Source organism: Arvicanthis niloticus, chromosome 11, assembly GCF_011762505.2.
Source record: "Arvicanthis niloticus isolate mArvNil1 chromosome 11, mArvNil1.pat.X, whole genome shotgun sequence".
Lineage (NCBI taxonomy): Eukaryota > Metazoa > Chordata > Mammalia > Rodentia > Muridae > Arvicanthis > Arvicanthis niloticus.
This window is the reverse complement of record NC_047668.1, coordinates 31,098,116-31,119,569: the sequence shown is the minus strand read 5'-3', so window position 1 is coordinate 31,119,569 and position 21,454 is coordinate 31,098,116. Positions and strand designations below refer to the sequence as shown.

General features: G+C 38.0%; 1 pseudogene; it reads left to right on the top strand.

Annotated features, from left to right (window-relative positions):
• On the top strand, positions 1–19,775 carry LOC117717363 (heterogeneous nuclear ribonucleoprotein F-like; annotated as a pseudogene).
• The last annotated feature ends 1,679 nt before the right edge of the window (positions 19,776–21,454 follow it).

Here is a 21,454-nt window from a genome sequence, read left to right as displayed (position 1 = left end):
ATGGAGCTGCTAGAAATGGACATCTCAGTCAGTAAGCGTGAGAGGAAAAAAGCAGCAAAGATCACCATGACTGTAATCACCTGTGCAAAAGAACGAGCACCAGAACCAGAGGATGTGACAGTGAAACACTGCATCCAAACACCAATAAATAATAGCATGAACATATCAGGCCCAACTTGAGACCCATTTGACTAGCAAGCACCAATATCTGACATTATTAATAATATTCTGTTATGCTTGCATACATGAATCTTGCATAACTGTCCTCTGAGAGACATCACCCAACAGTTGACTGAAACAGATGCAGAGACCCACATCCAGACATTGGATAAAAACATAGGGTACTCTTCTGGAAGAGTTGGGAGAAGGATTGAAGGCACTGAAAGCAATAGGGACTCCACATGAAGAACAAAGGAGTCAACTAACCTGGACCCTTGGGAGCTCTCAGGGACTGAACCACTAACCAAAGAGCATATATGGCTGGACCAAGGCCCCCAGCACATATATAACAAATGTGCAACTCAATCTTTATGTGAGTCCTCCAGCAGCTGGAATGGGGTTGTCTGTAAAGCAGTTGCCTGGATGTGGAATCCATTCTCCAACAGGCCTATCTTGTCTTGCTTTGGTGAGAGAGAATGCATTTAACCCAGCAGAGACTTGATATGCCAGGGTTGCGCGATATCTAGAGGTACCCCACCCTCACAGAGGAAAAGGGGAGGGGTGATAGGGGATGGACTGTGTGAGGCTTGGACAGGAAGGGGCAGTGATTGGAATGTAAAAATAATAATAATAAAAATGATTAAAAGTATTCAAAAAAGCAAGCAAGAAAGTAACTACTAAGACAACTATAGCCAACCATACTTATTTTAAAATTGGCAAATGTATAAGGACATTTCAAAATAACCACAAAGGCATCATTGACCAGCAAGCCAACAATGCAGAAGATACTTAAAGGAATAGTGTATATAAAGAAAAATGTACAAGGAGATAAAAATGGATCTATTTGCATTCTTCTACATGTTGATCTTCATTTGAATCAGCAACATTTGTTGAAAATGCAGTCTTTTTTCCTCTGGATGGCTTTAGCTTCTTTGTCAAAGATGAAGTGACCATAGGTCTGTGGGTTCATTAAGTCTTCAATTCTATTCCATTGATCTTCCTGCCTGTCTCTGTACCAATACCATGCAGTTTTGTTTGTTTGTTTGTTTGTTTGTTTGTTTTAATCACTATTGCTCTGTAGTACAGCTTTAGGCCAGAGATGGCGATTCCCCCAGAATTTATTTTGTTGTTGAGAATAGTTTTAACTATTCTAGATTTTTTGCTATTCCAAATGAATTTGCAAAGTGGATAAAAGGGCTTCATGTAAAATCAGATACACTGAAAGTAATAGAGGAGAAGATGGGGAAGACCCTTGAATACCTAGGCACAGGGGAAAAGTTCCTGAACAGAACACCAATGGCTTATGCTCTAAGAGCAAGGATTAACAAATGAGACCTCAAAATTGAAAAGCTTCTGTAAAGCAAAGGACACTTCAATAGGACAAAACAGCAACCAACAGATTAGGAAAAGATCTTTATCAATCCTATATCTTATAGAGGGCTAATATCCAATATATACAAAGAACTCAAGAAATTAGACTCCACACAACCAAAATATCCTATCAAAAAATGGAGTCCAAAGCTAAACAAAGAATTCTCAACTGAGGAAACTCGAACGGCCAAGAAGCACCTAAAGAAATGTTCGACATTCTTAGTCATCCAGGAAATGCATATCAAAACAACCCTGAGATACCACCTCACACAATTCAGAATGGCTAAGACCAAAAACTCAGGTGACAGCAGATGCTGGTGAAGATGTGGAGAAAGAGGAACACTCTTCCATTGTTGGTGGGATTGCAAGCTGGTACAACCACTCTGGAAATCAGTATGGCAGTTCCTCAGAAAATTGGACATAGTATTACCTGAGGACCCAGCTATACCACTCCTGGGCATATACCCAGAAGATGCTCCAACATATAACAAGAACATATGCTCCACTATGTTCATAGCAGCCTTATTTATAATAGCCAGAAACTGGAAAGAACCCAGATGTCCTTCAATAGAGGAACGGTTACAGAAAATGTGGTACATTTACACAATGGAATATTACTCAGCTATTAAAAACAATGAATTCATGAAATTCTTAGGCAAATGGATGGAACTAGAAAATATCATCCTGAGTGAGGTAACCCAATCACAAAAAAACACACATGGTATTTACTCACTGATAAGTGGATATAAGCCCAAAAGTACTCAATACCCAAGTTACAGCTCACAGACCACATGAAACTCAAGAACAAGGAAGACCAAAGTGTGGGTGCTTCGGTCCTTCTTAGAAGGAGTAACAAAATACTCATGGGAGTAAATATGGAGGCAAAGTGTGGGACAGAAACTGAAGGAGGGGCCATCAGGAGACTGCTCCACCTGGGTTTCCATCCCTTGTGCAGTCAGCAAAGGTAGATGTTGATGTGGAAGCCAGGAAGTACATGCTGACAGGAGCCTGATATAGCTGTCTCCTTAGAGGTTGCCAGAGACTGAAATATACAGAGGCGGATGCTCACAGCTAACCATTGAACTGATCATGGGGTTCCAAATGGAGATGTTAGAGAGAAGACTGAAGGAGCTGAAGGGGTTTGTGGCCCCACAGGAAGAGCAACAATACCAACCAACCAGAGCTCTCAGGGTCTAAACCACCAGCCTGGGAGCACATAGGGTGGTACCCATGGCTCCAACTCTATATGTAGGGGAGGATGGCCTTGTCAGGCATAGGTGGAAGAGGAAGTCCTTGGTCCCGTGAAGCATCCTTGGATGCCCTAGTGTTGGTGAATTTGTGGGCAAGGAGGTGGAATTGGGTGGGTGGGTATGGGCACATCCTCATAGAAGCAGCAGGAGGGGGGATGGGATAGGAGGTTTCTGGGGAGTGGGAAATGGGGAAAGGGGATAACATCTGAAATGTAAATAAAATATCTAATTTAAAACAAACAAAAAACATAAACAAAAAATAAAAACAGCAATATTAAAAATGTTTAAGGAATATTTGGCTGCTTTTTTGTACTTAGAATTTAAATGTGATGGGTAGATTGGAAACAGCTCTATGTAACTGATTTTAGATAAAATTTCATAAACAGATAATAAAAATGAAGCAAATTTCTGGGGGGGTGAAATAAAAAAAGATGTAAGGTAGTATTTATCACAAGAGTACAGGAATGAATAAATCTTATGGGAGGAATATGTGAATGAAGGAGAGAATGAAGGAATTCACTAAATATAGAAACTTGATTTTAAAATTTTTCAATAAAATAATTGCTAACCAAATACAGGCATAGATCAAAAAAGATTATCCCCTCTGAAACTGTTAGTTTATCCCCCCAATTCAGAGATGGTTCATCATCCATGTCAGTAAATGTAATAAATCATATAAATGGTCTTAAGGAAAAAAATCACATGATAATCTCAATAGCTTCAAGAAAACAACTGTGGCAACAACCAACAATGATAAAAGTCCTAGAGAGATCTGGACTGACAATTCTTCAATGCAGTAAAGTGTGACAAACGCACAGCCAACACATCCTAAATAGAGAAACACCCAAAGCAAGCCCACTGATCTCAGGAGTGAGACAGGACTGTCTACTAATCCAAGCCCTTTTTAATATTATGCTTGATTATCTTGATTAATAAGGAAAGAAAAGGAAACTTAAAAAAAAAGATAAAAAAACAAGAAGTCAAATTATCTCTATGTGCAGATGACACGATATTATACACAAGGGATTTTCAGCAATGTGGCAAGATACAAAACCAACTTACAAAAATCATTTTCATATACACCAACAAAAAATATGATGAGAAAGAGATTATAGACATATTCTTATTCACAGCATACTCAAAGACAATAAAGCATCTAGGAAGAAACCTCCGCTGTGAGATGAATACGTCTATGGTGGAAACTTTAAATCTCTTTCTCTAAAAATAGAGTTTAATAAATACAAGGAAAATATAAAGACCTTTATGTTCAACTAAAATCACACAGCATATTTCACAGAAATTGAAAAAAACCTTAAAATTTATTTAGAATCACAACAAAACAAACTGAACAAACAAAACAGATACCTAAAGAAATCCTGGAAACAAACCATTAAAAATAATAATGCTGAGCTGGGCAGTGGTGGCGCATGCCTTTAATCCCAGCACTTGGGAGGCAGAGACAGGTGGATTTCTGAGTTCGAGGCCAGCCTGGTCTACAGAGTGAGTTCCAGGACAGCCAAGGCTACACAGAGAAACCCTGTCTTGAAAAAACATAATAATAATAATAATAATAATAATAATAATAATAATAATAATAATAATAATGCTGGAGCATACAGTTCCAGATTTCAGGATTTATTACACAATCCTAGTTAAAAAAAAAAAAAGCATGACATGGCCATAAAACCAGACATACATGACCAAATGGAGCAAAATAGAAGAACCAAACATGAGGATCTACATCCATCAGATGTTTGACTAACATGACAAAAACATACACTGGGAAAAGTTAGCATCATCAACAAGTTGTGCGGGGAAACTTATGTCCATATGCAGAAGAATGTGATTAGACTTGTAGCAGTCACATTGCATGAAAACTAACCCCACATGGATGAAAGACCTCACTGTGAGTCTAAAACACTGAAATTTCTAGAAGAATACCTTAGCAGTTCTCTGCATGACACAGCTGCAGGCAAAGACTTCTTGAGTAAGGTTCCATTTCCCCAGATATTAAGGGCCATAATAGACAAGTGAGATGTCATTAAGCCAAAAACCTCTGTACAACTAATGAAAACAACTGGGTAAAGAGGAAACTTACAGAGGGAGAGGAGAGCCTTGGCAGCCGTAGATCTGATAGAGGATGAATATGCAGAATGTGTAAGAACTCAAAGAATAAACAATTAAGAAAGTGAATAACCCAATCAAAAACAATGGGCTACAGTAGAGATGTCTGAAAAAGCCATAAGGAATCATACTACTATTTACCCAAGAAAAGTAAAATAAGAACTGTAATGTACATAATTAAGTGTGTAAATTTACATATAAAGCTTAAATGAAGTTGCTTCATCTGGGTTGACAATGATCTTTCCAAGAACCAGAGGCCATATAACAAGATATTCTAATACCAGTCATGAGAAGTCCTCTTTTAAGTTGTTGGTCAGCTGTCCAAGAGACTCCCAAACATATATACCATTGCTGCTGCCCTTGGTTTTACTCCAAAGGCAGAAGGTAGCATTTTATTGCTGAAGACACCATGCACTTCATAAACAGGGACCAGAGTTCTCTGAAGTAGAACAGACCTTAATGATGTAATGTCTTTATAACCTCAAAAATAAACAATACAAAATGGGTTATAGATTTGAACAAAGGGTTTTCAAATGAAATAAAACAGCTAAGAAAATATCTCAAAAAGTATTTCTCATCCTTGTAAATTAGAAACACAAGTCAAAAAATTTTTAAGATTTCATCATACCATGAAACAGTCAGAATGATTAAGGTCAATAAAACAAGTGACAATAAATGCTAGGGCAGATGTGGAGAAAGAGGAATACTCATACACTGGAGGTGGGAGTGCAAGCTGGTCCAGCCATTATGGAATCCAATTGGCAGAATTCTCAAACAGTTAAAAATAAATCCACTGTATGATCCAGCTCTCCCATACGTATACCGAAGGGACTTGGCACCATTCTACTCAGTCATGTTTATTTTTGCAATACTCAAGAAATGGAAACCATGTAAATGTCCTTAACTGCTAAACAGATAATGAAAATGTGATACATATTCACCACTATCTATATATGGAATACTATCTGTCTGTACAGGAAAATGAAATCATGAACTTTTCGGGTAAATGGATGAACACAGAAAAGACAATATTAAGTGAAATATACAGACCCAGTGGTGAGGAGCACTTGTTTCTCTTGTATCAGTCTGAGGTTCAGTCCGAAGCATCTACATCACACATGTATCTCTCAGCCACCTGCATCTCCGACTCCAGTGCATTCAGCTCATCAGGTGCCTGCATGTATGTAACACACACATACACAATGCACACATACACACATTAAATAGACAAACAAAAAATTACCAACTGGAAAGTTTATAAATGGGCAAATTCCTGTACACATACAACCTAACAAAATGACATCGAGATGATATGAAAAATGCAAACAGATTCATAATAGGCAATAAGAATGAAACAAGAATCTCTCAACAAAGGAAAAATCAGGACCAGAAATATTTACTTCTGCACTCTATAAAACATTTGAGAAACTAATGACCATACCCACACTGTTCTATAGAATACATAGAAAGGACATGTCTAAGTTCAATTTACACATCAATGTTGCTCTGATTATAAAGCCATGTAAGGCCACAACAGCAATAACCAAAAGAAAACTGCAGGCCAATTTCTCTGGAAAACTTATACACAAAACTCCTAAATAAATACTTGCAAACAAACTCAAAAACATCCTGAGAAGTACACTAGGAACTGAGAAGATGGTTCAGTCACTAAAATGCCTGCTGTCCAAGCATGAGGACCTTGATTTGAAATCCTAGAGCCCATGTAAAAGCCTATCAAGATTATCAACTTATAATATTAGTTTTGAGATGGTGTAGACAAAAGGATTCTTGAAGCGTTTTGGCCAGACAGTCTTGTCAAATTGTAGAACAGTAAGCTAAATGAGAGACCCTATTCAAACAATAAAGTATAGAACAACAGAGAAAGACATACAACAGTGATTTCTGGTTTACTCCCACACACATGTATATGTGTAGCTCTCACGTACATGTGAACACACAAAGACACATAAAAGCATGCACACATCACATGTATATAACACACACATATAATATATACACAAAAGAAGATTGTATACCATGACAAAGCTGATTTCATTGTAAGAATGCAAGGTTCATCTAATCAGAATAATATGCTACATAAACAGATTTAAGGACAGCAATCATCTCAATGAAGCAAGTTTTTATCAAATCTCAACTTACCTTCATTTAAAAAAAAAGTGCTAAAGGAGGAAACAGAAGGAACACAGCTCAGTATAATAGAGACTATATGTCATAGACCTATATCCAACATTATACTAAATAGGCAGAAAATGAGAGTATTTGTTCTAAAGTCTGGAAGAAAACAGGAGTACTTGTTCGTCTAAGCCTTCTTTAATATAAAAGAAACAACAAAATTATCACCAGTTACAGGTGACATAAGACTTCTTCCACAAGACATTTAACACTGAAAAGTACTTCAAGTGAAGTAAGTATAAAGATGTGTGTGTGTGTGTGTGTGTGTATTGTGTCATTGACATAAAACTAGATAGCGCAGTTGTTGAATGCTTTCTCAAATAATTATTGACCATGTGTATATGTTCTATTAAAACTGTCCTCTCTAGCATTTATTGTCCATTGTTTTATTTATTTGAATCCTTCTGACTAAGGTATGATGAAATATATATATATATATATATATATATATATATATATATATAAACAATTTAGTGTATTTTCTGAGAGAAATCAGAAGAAAACTCTCTCAATAGCTACAAACAACCACTTCACCATCTCTAACAAACCTAAGAATAAACAGCAATGGAGGTGAATGACTAGTATAATGAAAACTGTAAGAACCAAAGGGAACTCAAGAAGACATGAGATGATGGAAACCTTTCCTGCTCTTAGATTGACTAAATTATGCACATCAATTGATATTATATTAAAAGCAATTTGTAGATTCAACATGACACCCATTAAATTCTCAATGACGTTCTTCAAACAGCTAAAAAGAGAAACCCCTTAACTTCACATGGAAACACAGACTACTCTAAAGAGCCAAAGCAATCCTATGCAGAGAGCCATGCAGGAGCAATGCTGTAACATCTGACCTCAGATGAAATAGTCACAAGACCAGACTCACTGGCACAAACACTCGTGCAGACTGATGGAATGAAATTGAGGACCCAGAAACAAACCCACACAAGCAGAGCAACTAATTTTCATAAATGTATCAAAAATGTACATTGGATAAAAGATAGCTTCTTGAACAAGTGCTGCTGCAAAACTGGACTTCTGCACAAAAACGAATGAAGCTAGACCACTGTATTTCACCTGTATAAAAATTAACCCAATAACTTTATGTAAGATCTGAATCCATGATACGGACACAGAAAATGATAGATAACATACTTTATGGTATAAAGGTACACAGATATTTCTGGAATGACGCAAAATGTACAGTAAGTAACCCCAAATATTAGCAAATAGAAATCCATGAAATTAAGAAGCTGCTAAGGCAAGGAAATAATCACCCAGAAAAGAATATATTGACCAAAAACTCTCTAAAATCACACACAAGACAAAGGATTGATGTTTACACTATGAAAAGAACAAAAAAGTTAAACACTATGAACAGTAGATTATCCAATCAATAGATAGGGTGACAAATTGAGCAGACAGTTTTAATAGAAGACATACACTTGGTTAATTAATACTTGAAATATTGTTTAATATCTGTGTTTATGTCAACTTGACACAGCTGGAGTCATCTGAGAGGAGAAAAAAACTCAGCTGAGAAAATGCCTGTGTAAGATCTAGCTGTAAAGTTTTTCTTAATTAGTAATTAATGAGGGAGCATCCAGCCCACTGTGGGTGGTATGAGTGACCCATTGGCTTTAATTAATTAATTAATTAATTAATTAATTAATTCGGTTTTTCGAGACAGGGTTTCTCTGTGTAGTCTTGGCTGTCCTGGAACTCACTCTGTAGACCAGGCTGGCCTCGAACTCAGAAATCCGCCTGCGTCTGCCTCCCAAGTGCTGGGATTAAAGGCGTGCGCCACCACCGCCCAGCTACCCATTGGCTTTATAAGAGGTCATGCTGAGCAAACCATAAGGAGCAAGCCAGTAAGCAGCACCCTCCATGGCTTCTGCATCAGCTCCTGCTTTCAGGCTCCTGCCCTGTTAGAGTTCCTATCCTGACTTCCTTCTATGATTATCAGTGATGTGGAAGTATAAGCCTTTTCCCTAAGTTGCTTTGGTCACAGAAATATTAATGCTAAGTAAGACAATATTATTATTCATCAAGAAAATAAAAATTAAAACTACTTTCAATTTCTATTACATTTGAGTAAAAATGTTGGTGTTCAAGAACACCAACAAAAAATGTCAGAGAATGAGTGGGCTTGAAGCATCAGTGACAGGAATTCAAATGTGTACCACTGTGACATCTGTATGGACATTTCCCAAAAATGCTAGAGAGTTACTGCCTTCCTAGCTATATGTCCACTCTTGAGCATATACCCAAAGGTCTTCAAGTCAGCACACTAGAGAGACACTTGTATATTTAATGTGTACTGTTTCAGTATTCACAGTAGCCCAGATATGGTATCACTCTGACCACTCTGGCAACCATTGGCAGATTAGAGAATAAAGAAAACAAGTTTAATGGAACAATGGAATTTTAAACAGTCATAAAGTGAAATGAAACTGTGCCATTTTTGGGAAAATATGTATAACTGGAAATCATTGCAGTAATCTATAATCTAGTCCAATCAATATAAGCCAGTTCAAAAAGATAACTCATGTTTTCTTTCACATACACAGCCTAGATTTAAAATTCTCTCTCTCTCTCTCTCTCTCTCTCTCTCTCTCTCTCTCTCTCTCTCTCTCTCTCTCTTTCTCTCTCTGTGTGTGTGTAGGTCATGAAACTAGAGATTCATGAAGAAAAGGAAGGCACTCTAAGGTAGGGTAGAAAACAAAAAGTCGAGCTAGAGAGATGGATGGCTCAGTCATTAATGGTTAGGTCTCAGGTAGAAAATTCAGAGTGATAAAATACATACAATGTGAAAGTGGAAGGAACTATTGCATATGGGGAAAAAGAAAATTAGTGATTGGTGGGGGATTGCCAGTGGGAGAGGGAGGGACCATGGGGAGGGCATTGTGGGAGTGGTAAAATGAGAACAACAAGCAGTGACATGGATGTAGGCAGATACCATAACAGAACCTATTACCTTATAAATTAAGTTTAAAGAGGAAAAAAAAAAAAGAAACAGAAACAAGATGGAGTATATAACAGTATCAAAGTGATAGACAGTACACGTAAAAGGTAGAGAAAACACAATAAAAGTTTTTAAATATATATGAACAAATGTTTTAAAACAAGTGATATATAAACATGTGAAAATTTTTGGAAATACCATGTAACAAGTAAATGCAAATTAAAGTCATATTGAAACGTACTTATAATAAGAGCATAACCCTAATTTAAAGTCTGAATATCCCATAACATCCAGAATATGATTCTATATTCAGTTGGTGCCAGTATATATATATTATACAAACTAATCCTATAGAAACTGTTAAAGAAGAAATTTAAGATTTTACTTCAAAGGAGAATATTTTACAGCCACCAAAAGTTGGACTATAAGCCTATTTTTGAGGATGAATGAAAAATGTATAATATTTAAAAATATGTCAGTGAATTGTTATGTACATACCTATTTGGCATAATTTCACAAATATTGTTATATAAGACAATATATTAGAAAAAATGAAATGCACGTTTTATGTGATTCCTTGTTTATGAGATGCAAGTATAATTTTTTTTAGATAAAAGGTAGTTCCTTCTTATATTCAGTTGAGCAGTGGTTATGGGGAAGGGACTTGGGTTTCTTGGGCAATATTTTTATTTGCTTTTTTGTGCATTTTCAAGATTAACCTCAGGGCAATTTGATATGCCACATGGAATGATACTCAAAATGCGGAATGAATCCTGACAGTCCCTAGAGTCAAAACTCTTTTCATAGCAGTGACATTACTTGATATTTTTCATTGTGCAGCCATTTTTAGTAATGGTGAAAGGCTACAGGGGGTAAAACTGTTGGTGTGTCTCAGCAGAACCAAAATGTACCAGCTGTCACTGTGTTCTCTGCTATGAATGCTCACTATAAGAGAAAAATTTTTTTAACAAAAACATCATTTCAAAAATGAAAAGTTTTATTCTAGAATTTCTTTAAAACACAATCACTATTAAATTTCTGCCTGTATATATATTTGTTTCTAATATTCCCTGTGACACAATAGAAAATAAAGCTGAGCTATGCCAACTGAAACAATTATCCTAAGATTGCAGAGTTCTGAGATTGATTCAGCTGTGAGCTGACCTGTCTTCTTTTTAACAGATGAGCACCAGTGCCATTTAAATATTGCTTTTACATGGAAAGATGGCTGACAGAACACTATGGTCATACAGAGCTGACATATGACTGACATATGATGAAAGCCAGTCTGTAGCTAAAAGGAAAGGACTGATAATCCTTGTCTGAAAAAAAAATCTGAGCTTTCTAGTGAAAATTGGAATGTTGAAAATATTCATCACTATTAGCCTAAATTTCTCAAAGATTTTTTAACAAAAATATTTTTGATATTAAATGTTACTAAAATTATATTTGATATATTAATATAGGAAAGTTTTATAATGTAATATTTAGATATATGACGGAATGAGTTGGCATTCGGAGGAGATACATAGCTTACTGAAACAATATTTTTTAAATAACTGGTTTACAAAGTTACAAAAGCATTCACGAGTTCTTACCCATGAACCTATTCAGAGTGGTAGGAAGTCTAATGGCTTTTAATATCACAGAATATAAAAAGTACACTAAACCTCACAATTTTTGATACCACATTGAATCAGTATTTAAGCAGCTTTTGTTAATCATTTTTTGGCCTGGGGAGATGGCCCAGCTTATAAAGGGCTTATCATGCAGACATGAGAATCTAAGTTTGGAGCCTTAAGATGCATAAAGAAAGGTGGTGTGTACCTGTAATACCTACAGTGGGTCAGCACAGAGAGGCCTACATTTGTTTCAAAGGGTTGTTATGATTACCTGTTGTTATGACTAACTTGCAATTATGGTTTTTGTCTCAGGGTGTCAATATCACTAATTTGTTATGCTCTGAATATGATTATTCAATATGTCTCACACATGTGCAATGATACAGAATTTATAGCTGCCATAATCAAAACAGTATACTGATAGATAGTTATGTTGGTTGCACAATAATATAAATGTGTTTTGGGGGAGGTTAATTTCACATCTTTTAAAAAATATTTATTTATTTATTTGTTTGTTCGTTTATTTATATCACAAATGCCGTCCCCCTCCTCATCCCCCCTCACAGAGTTACTCTTCAAATTCCTCCTCCACTTTACTTCTGAGAGGGCAGACCACCATATTCCTCCACCGTGGGGCATCAAGTCTCTGCAGGATTAGGCACATCCTCTCCCACTGAGATAAGGCAGCCCTCTGCTACATATGTTCTGGGGGCCTTGGACCAGTCCCTGTATGTTCTTTGGTTTGTGGCTCAGTCTCTGGAAGCTACCAGGACTCCATTTTAGACTGCTATCTTCTTGAGGGCCTGCTCCTGACCTCCATCCAATATTTGTCTGTGGGTATCTGCATCTGTCTCAGTCAGCTGCTGTGTAGAGCTTCTCAGAGGGCTGCTATGCTAGGTTTCTGTTTGCAGGCAGAACATAGAATCATTCATAGTGTGAGGGATTGATGCCTACCCACTGGATAGTTCTCAAAATGGGTTGGTCACTGGTTGGCCATTCCTTCAATCTCTGCTCCATCTTTGCTCTTGCATTTGTTTTAGATAGGACCAATTTGGGTCAAAAGTTTTTAGGTGGGTTGTCGTCCCTACCCTTTCACTCACTGAGGGTCCTGTCTGGCTCCTTGGAGGTGGTCTCTTCAAGTTCTATATAAATGTATTTAATATTATGATAGTGTATACTTAAACATCAGCAAAATGACAAGGTTTGTTATATGTATTTTAAAATAATGAAAAAAAAATGCCCAGCAGTTAACAAAGACCTCTACAATATTTACACAGAGTGCTCATGATTTAGCTCTCTTCATAGAATGCCATCCTTTGCAAATGGTTTTGATATTCATGTATATATGCTCTGGGGAGAAAGGAAGCAAGTGTCTATCATCAGCTTTGCCTTTTGTGAGTCAGAACTTTGTCATGTGACCACTCACATCTTAAAGACAAGCTGGTAAATTGTTTAATCTATCATGCTAGACTCCTATGGTGCTGGCAGACAAGGGGAAAAGGCATGTGAAATTAATGTTTCATCAGCGATTCCAAGTGTCTACACATCAGTGGGTCAAAGAAGACTCACTAAGAGTGGCTTGCCTTTGTGGAAGGAAAATCAATAGACAGTGACTAGCCCTAGGAGCAATTACAGTACAGCTATACTTCCTCCTGAGGAAAATGATTAATAATAGATTTGACAGGGTAACCAGAGGTGATACCAACCACAACAATGCAGCCTGGTTGAGAAGTAAATGGTAAACTCAAAGTTGTATTTGAAAAGAGAAAAGCTGGTCCATGGTATTCTCCCTGGGCAAAAGATTTTTAAGGTCAGTAACCTAAATCAGATCAGCAGACTTCACAGCTTCTGACTATCATGCATGTGGTCCACAGTGTGTCGAGGAGGTGAAAGACACCACACTCAACACATTCTTCAAAATAATTAAAATTTTTAGCAGATCTTAATTTTTAGCAGAGACTCAAAATAAGTGGTACACTACATATAGTAACATGAGTGTATTTTATAAATCATTTCATGGGGGCTGAAAAGATGATGCAGCTGTTAAAAGCACTGGTTTCACTCTTCCAGAGGACCCAAGTTTGATTCCCAGAAGCCACATAGTGGCTTGTCACCATCCATAACTCCAGTTCTGGGGGATCTTATGCTTCCTTTTGGCTTCTGTGGTCACGAAGCATGCACAAAGTATACAGACATATATGCAGGCAAAACACTCATAGATATGACATAAAATAATAAAATAAATTTTAAAAGTCATACTGCCTTTTTTTATTAGACCAATATAAAAATATAACTTTATCCAGGGTCTTACCTGAAACACTTGTTACTCATCTCCATTCATACTATGAAGTTTTTCGGGTTTCACAGTGATTTCATGGGAAGCTGCTCTCCAACACTATAACCAAACCTTGCTTTCCTACAATGTGATCAACACAGATATTACCATCTTTTCTCCTTTTGAAATGTGCTTGCTTTTATAGTGCCTGAGTTTAAGACTGAACTATTTCCTTACCCCAAAGTTTCCTAGATTCTCCAGAATTTTTCTTTCATTTCTATAAACTCATAAAGAAGCAAAATATCCATAAATTTAAACATGAAGATGCCACCCACCGTTTTTCACATTCCTTTCCATTTGTTAACATATTTCCATGGGTTTCCATTATTTAGACAATCAATATGCACTAAGCTTCATTTTGCTTTCTGAGCACCAAGCTAGATACTATTAGCAGACATGTTTTATGCATGCTTTCTCCATGAATCAAAGTGTACCTAGTAGATTAAACAGACATGTTCCCAAACACTGCAGTGCATTGTGATTAAGTACTGGCAGTGAGGTTGGCACAGATGTGAAGATAATTCAGAGGGGAACTCAGAGGGGAACAATGACCAGAGGCCATAATTAGATGTGTTAAGAAGCTAAAACTTTGTCTATTCCTTATTTTTGGAAAGGTCAGACTGGTTTCCTGATCCTTGTGGTTCCTGGCATCAAAAGAGAACTGATTACACCACACACACACACACACACACAGAGAGAGAGAGAGAGAGAGAGAGAGAGAGAGAGAGAGAGAGAGAGAGAGAGAGAGAGAGAGAGAGAGAGAGAGAGAGAGAGACTTTACAATTTCACATCTATTATGCCCAATCTCCCAACCTCCATTAAGGGCTGCTTTTCCTCACCCATCCATTCATGCTGTCTGTCACCACCTTGCAATTGCTTTCTCACACCTTAGACCTCTGCTGTACTTACCAAAGACATTCACCTTCCAATCTTTGTCCTTGCATTTCTAGTCAATATCAATATTAATACAGATATTGGTAAAATTCCATTACAGTTTTCTGATCCCAGTTTGAGGACCATCTAGCTATTCCCTATAGAAATACACACACACACACACACACACACACACACACACACACACACACACACACGAGAGAGAGAGAGAGAGATAGAGATAGAGAGAGAGAGAGAGAGAGAGAGAGAGAGAGAGAGAGAACACAGACTATGTGCTATGTGCCGAGCCTTTCAAAGTGCCTTTTCTATTTTCTATTCTATATTCACAAACTCTATTACTATACACACATTTCTCTCAATCCAGCCTTCACCATGCCAGCTTTTTTCTTACTATATCAATGCCATGTTTTTAATGTTTACTTTCTATTTTCTGTTCTTTTTTTTTTTTTTTTTTTTTGTCTTCACTCCTGAACCTATGTATGCTTAAACTACAAGGCTTATCACTGCAGCTCTACTGACCCAGGTAAAGCTCCCATAGGCCCTGCAAGCCACAGGAAGTTAATCTCAGTCCCAACTATCTCTTTGTTCTTACTTCCACGGCGTTTGACACGTGTACAGAGCAGGAACAAATCAGTATGAGGCCACACTCATGGTTTAACTTCATCCTCAGGGTTACTGACATATTTCATTTTCACAGATTCGCCATAATTGTTTCACATGTCCACCAGTGTCCTCGGCTGTCATTACTAGCTGTTTTCATTATCAGCTTCACCAGATAATGGAACCAATTCATAAGAAAACAACAATCATCCGATCAGGACTATTTTGTTCCTTCATGTATCTTTGCCTGTGCCATATGATTACTGAATTATGAAGTCTCAAGATCTAATGATCTGTAAGCTGGAGGACCACTAGAGCTGCCGGTGTGCTGAGTTCAGGTCTGAAGGTCTGAGAAGCAGAGGAGCTGATGATAAGATTGCCAGGTGGAGGTCAAAGGACTATGAACTCTGGGGACTGGGTACATACTGGAGGAAGTGGAGGAAGTCCTGGGGTCTGCAGCAAGTGAACCAGGAATCTGTGACTGCTGGAGGGAAGACAAAAGCTTTTCTTAGGAATGAGTGGGCAAATCCTACTTACTTTTTTTTTTTTCATCTACCTAAATCCTCCTTATTGCAGTGGATATGAATGCCCTCATGGGCTGAGGGTGGAGCTGCTTCATTTTCTTAACTTGTTCAAGCTAACATAAAATAATCCACCATGCCGCTATATCCTTATCCACCCAATGCACCAACTACCCTATCTGTTCTGAACTCACCTTTGTATTTCCAGCAAATTAACACACGTAAAGTTTTCTACTAAAAGGGAGACCCCCCTTTCTTATTGTTTCCATTGTTAATTATTTCTCTCCCTCATGTTTTAAATCCCAACTATCTGCCAACAAAATAGTGTGCACTGTTAGCCATATTACCAATTACTGATTATAAGATATCTCATATGTGTCAATGAAAGTGCACACATAAGCGTAAATAATTAAGATGTTCCCACTGATCTGCTTAAGAAACAAAGCATTAGCAATGACTTTAAAATAACTTTTGTGTTCTAACTTGCAGTTTTCTCCATGCCCCAGATAATGGTAATTGTGAATTTTGCTTGTTTATTCATTTATTTAAAACTATTTAGTGTGTATGAGTGTACGTGTGTTTGTGTGTGTGTGTGTGTGTGTGTCCCCGTGTGTGTGACACAAGTGCAGGGAGAAGACCTCTTCGGATTCCTTGAAGCTGGAGACACAAGTGACTGTGATCTGCACCACATTGGTACTGAGAACTGAACTCAGGTCTCCTGGAAGGCAAGCAAATGTTCTTAATTACTGAGTCATTTTTTTCATTTATGTTTGCCTAAACACTATGTAAATTACTTCATATAAGATAGGTTGGTAAACCCCATTATACCATCAGAATTCTATGGCTTTGTTGGCTTTTATCCTGATCAGATGTGTGAAATATATCTATGTTGATACAGAACAGCTTTGGTTCATAATGTCATTAAATAGATTGTAGATTAATGGTGTTTCCAGAATAATTATTTTCCAGTATCAAGATGCAAACATTTATTTTCCTTTATTGTTAAAATTCTACTTTTGGGGAGGCATAAACAATGACTACTCCCTCCTCCTATGGTCCTCACAATAGACAAAGGTGTGAGTCTACCAAAGTTCACTCTGGAAAAACAATGACTTGATCGGGGATACTTAAAAAGCTGTGGGTGAGGGGCTGTGGTTAGGAGTGTGGTAACTTCAAAGCAGGTGCACTGAAAGGACTGTACTCTGCATAGATGGTTACCATGATTGTGTAGATGGTGATTCCTCTCTTAATCCTACCCTACCCATATCATCTAGCTTTTACAGAGACCAAAGAGTACATAAAATGAGGGCAAAATTGGATATAATTAGTTAGGAATGGTACCTGGGTACTCAGGCAAGGTAGCAGGTCCTTCCCCTAACCCTCTTCCCAAGAGGAAATATCAACAAAGACTAAGCTCGCTGTGATGATCTTTGATTAGTAAGCACAGCCTGACTCTTGAAGATTACCATGGGTTGTCTCTGTAGATACTTCTGTATGCCAGTTTCACATTCTCAATAATATTATCATGTATTTTTTCTATGAAAAACCAATACATGGGAATCATAGATTATATATTATTATAATTTAGATTTTATTAGTGGTGAAATTAAATAGAACTTATTAATCTTATTTATCATGTAATTTATGTTCCCTCTTCTACTCATTAAGTTGGTGCTTGTTTTTTAATTTCATGAGTATTTGATAAATTATTTGTAAGTACTGTGTTTTGATGATAAAAATGGGAAATCTATCTTTTCATTTGTGGTGTGTATATCATTTCTGTATTTATTTCTTTTGACAGGGTTTCACTATATGGCCCAAGCTGTTCTCATACGTAGGTCCTCCTGACTCTGTTTCCCACGTGCTGGATCCACAGACTGTGTGCCACCACGCACACACTTAGGAAGGCTTTTGTTAAGCAGCTCTCCTATTTATCAATTCCTTTTCCCTTCATTTTTTTAAAAAATGTCTTCGTTCATCCATGGTAATATAAATGTTTTCTGATTTTGCTATCTAAAAAAGAACTGAATATTTGACCTTTATGTTGATTATTTATAGATAGCATTTTATGTGAAATGTAAAGCAGGAATTTATTTTTCTTTAAAAAATAATGGATACCATTCCTTTCTGCCTGGCCAGCACAGTTCAATCAGCTCCTGGGTGTGGGCTGTGGGGTGGCAGTGCCTTGCCCTGACCCCTGCTTCCTGCCAAAATGCTGGTCTCTAGATGGTCTGCTCCCACAGAAAGTGCTTGAACTTCCATTTCAGGTGGAGAACTAAAAGAAGATACACTTAGACTTTCCCCAGAGTCCTCTTGAATTTTTAAAGTATTGAGTGGAATTGGGGTTCTTTTCTAAGCCATGATTTTTTTTTTTTTTTTTTTTTTTTTTTTTTTTTTTTTTTTTTTTTTTTTGAAAATAGAAGTAACTTCTCTCTTCCTCCTGGAAAACTTACGTGCCTAAGTCACCTACAGAAGGCATCTGCAATGGTTATTTAAGCTACAAAATATTTCCCAAGCTTATTGACATAAGCACAGTCAAGGGTCCATGATGCCGGGCACTTAGGAAGCTGAAGGCTATGTGCTAAACCCTGTGGCGTACTCTGATCCTGCTCAGTTGAGGACATAGAAAACTTCCTGTCTGTCTACACAATTCGTTATTGGGGTAACAGGTGTTTCATTTACATTAGAGAAGGCAGGCAGAATGATGAGGCTTTTCTTGGATTTGAGTCGGAAGATGATGTAAACTTAGCTCTGAAAACGGATAGGGAAAGAATGGGATACTGGCGCATTGAGGTGTTGAAGTCACACAGAAGCGGGATGAATGTTGACCTGCAGTGGCCCATACAGTGCCAATAGTACCAAGGATGGAGCCGAGAAGCTTTGAGCACTCCTGTTTGGATGCACTGAGATAGAAGTCACTCCATTCTTCTCAGGGTTAGAATCTGTGCCAAACTACCTGTGGACCCAGAGGACAAGATTACAGGAAAAGCCTCTGCTTAGGTTGCCTCCCTAAGGTTAGGTGAGAAAGTTCTAGGGAGGCACAAGGAGAGAAGAGGGCACAGGTATTGAAATGTTGAAGAAAAGTCAGGAGGAAGTTAGGGTGTACTCAGATCCACAGCTGATGTTCATGTCTGTGCAGAGACTGTGCCCTATGATCCACGTGGCACAGCCCGGAGGTTTTGGCATTGTAAACAGGCAGGCCTGGATAGGGTGAGATCTGGTGCCCACAGAGTGGGCTCTGGGGCTGTGAAGAGGGCCATACCTTCGGTGATGGCTATGGCTTCACTACTGATCATTTTGGTAGAAACTTCAGTTACTGTCTCTCGGGAATGTATGATCCCAGAAATGGAGAGATCAAGTTCACAGAGCAGCACACCACGGGCCACCGCACCTACACGAGGGGGCCTGCAAAGCCATGGAGAATGGCATTTATGACTTCTCCCCACTCCACCTGTGAGACTTCATATTGAGATTGGTCCTGAAGGAAGAATGACGGGAGAAGCTGAGGCTGAGTTTGCTATACATAAAGAAGCAGTAGCAGCTATGTTGAAGGACAGGGCAGAAATGTCATACAGATGTGCAGAACTCTTCCTAAATTCAACCACAGGGCCTAGTAATGGAGTTAATGGCAGCTGTGTGGTACAGGACATGGGAGCTCGGGTTGCTCAGGCCACCTACAGTGGCCACGAAGAATTGCTGTTTACTGGCTTGCTCAACCTGCTTTCTTACAGAACCTAGGACCACCAGCCCAGGAGTAGTTCCACCCACAGTGGGCTGGGCCCTTGCCTGTCAATCATTAATTTAGAAAATCCCCTACAGGTTTGACTGCAGCCCAATATTCTCTAGGCATTTTCTCAGTTGTGGTTCCCTCCTTTCAGATGACTCTAGCTCTAATAGTACGAGTACCCATGTGTGCTGGCATACTACGTGACACAAAATAGAGGGTTCTAATAAATTCTGAGTGGAACCTCAGAATGGGCCCGGAACAGGGAGGGGGCTGGTTTCCTGTCTATGGAAGTCTCTTCAGGTGCTAGTAGCCTGGCACCTCCCCATAGTTCCAGTGGGATAGTTCAATACTCCAGAGCTCATGTCGATTCTCCATTGCTTCAAAGGCTTTATAGAAACACTAGCTGCTAGGCAGTGAAGTAGATGTGCATCTCAGTGCTGGTCTCTGGAGTCTGTTTTCCGGGTTTGTGGTGACTCTGTCTCTCTCAACCCCTCTTGACTCTTGGTTCCTACATACATGGAGTTTTAAATCATTAACTAGCCTTTTGGTTTTTTTTTACATAAAGGTAACTTAGTAGTGTGTGTGCGCGCGTGTGCGTGCGTGCGTGTGTGTGTGTGTGTGTGTGTGTGTGTGTGTGTGTGTGTGTGTATTGCTGGATGTCCCTTGAATTTTGGAACAGGATTCTTGCATTACCCTCTTATTTGGTTCCGTCTTCTGAAGAGGTTCTCTACACATGACTAACAGTACTGGTATCTTTTCCTCCTGTTACTTGCTCAATTTGATCCATAGCTATATTTCTTTTGTTGTTTGGAGAAGCAAATACGGCCATCATTGCTCTATTTTCCATTTTTCAAATGTTTGCAGTTAGTCTTTCTGTTTTTACTTCATGTTTATTTTTCAATATTTTAAGTTGACTTTGATGCTCATTTTTAATTAATTTTCAGCTTTTCTGAAATGTTGGAAACTTCAGTATACTAGTTCATCTTCATCCTACATGTCTTAATAGATAGGACTTTTCATAGTTATTAGTTCTAAAAATTACTGTTCTTTTTTATTTCTGCTTTAATGTGTATATTATTTAAAATATTATTCTCGGGTTGGTGAGACAAGAAAGATCAGTGGGTAAGGGCTTGCTGACACATCTGAGTACATGAATTTGATCCTTGGGGGTAAAATAGAGCAGATCACCACAGCTTGCCCTCTGACCTTCACATGTCCACTGTGACACATCTGTGATGTCCCCCCCCCCACACACATCAATGTAAAATTATTTTTGAGAGCAAGTGTATTCTAAATTTTCTGAATGTATGAACTATTTCATGATCTTTGTATTATTGAATATTGAATTATTTTAAACTTATTCTTGATATCAGACACTGTAATGCTTCCTTCCTTTCTTTCTTATACATTTGATGTTTGTCCTACATGTATGTTTGTGTGAAGATTCAGATCCTCTGGAACTGGAGGGACATACAGCTGTGAGCTGCCATGTCAGTACTGGGAATTGAACCAGAGTCCTCTGTAAGAGCAGCCAATACTCTTAACCACTGAGCCATCTCTTCAACCCCCAGACTGTAATTCTTATCAAACCTTTTATGTTTGTTAAAGTAGTTTTGACAGTTATTGCATATCTTGTATACATCTAAATGGTAAAGAGTCATGTATGCTTGAAAATAATGAGGTTGCTTAT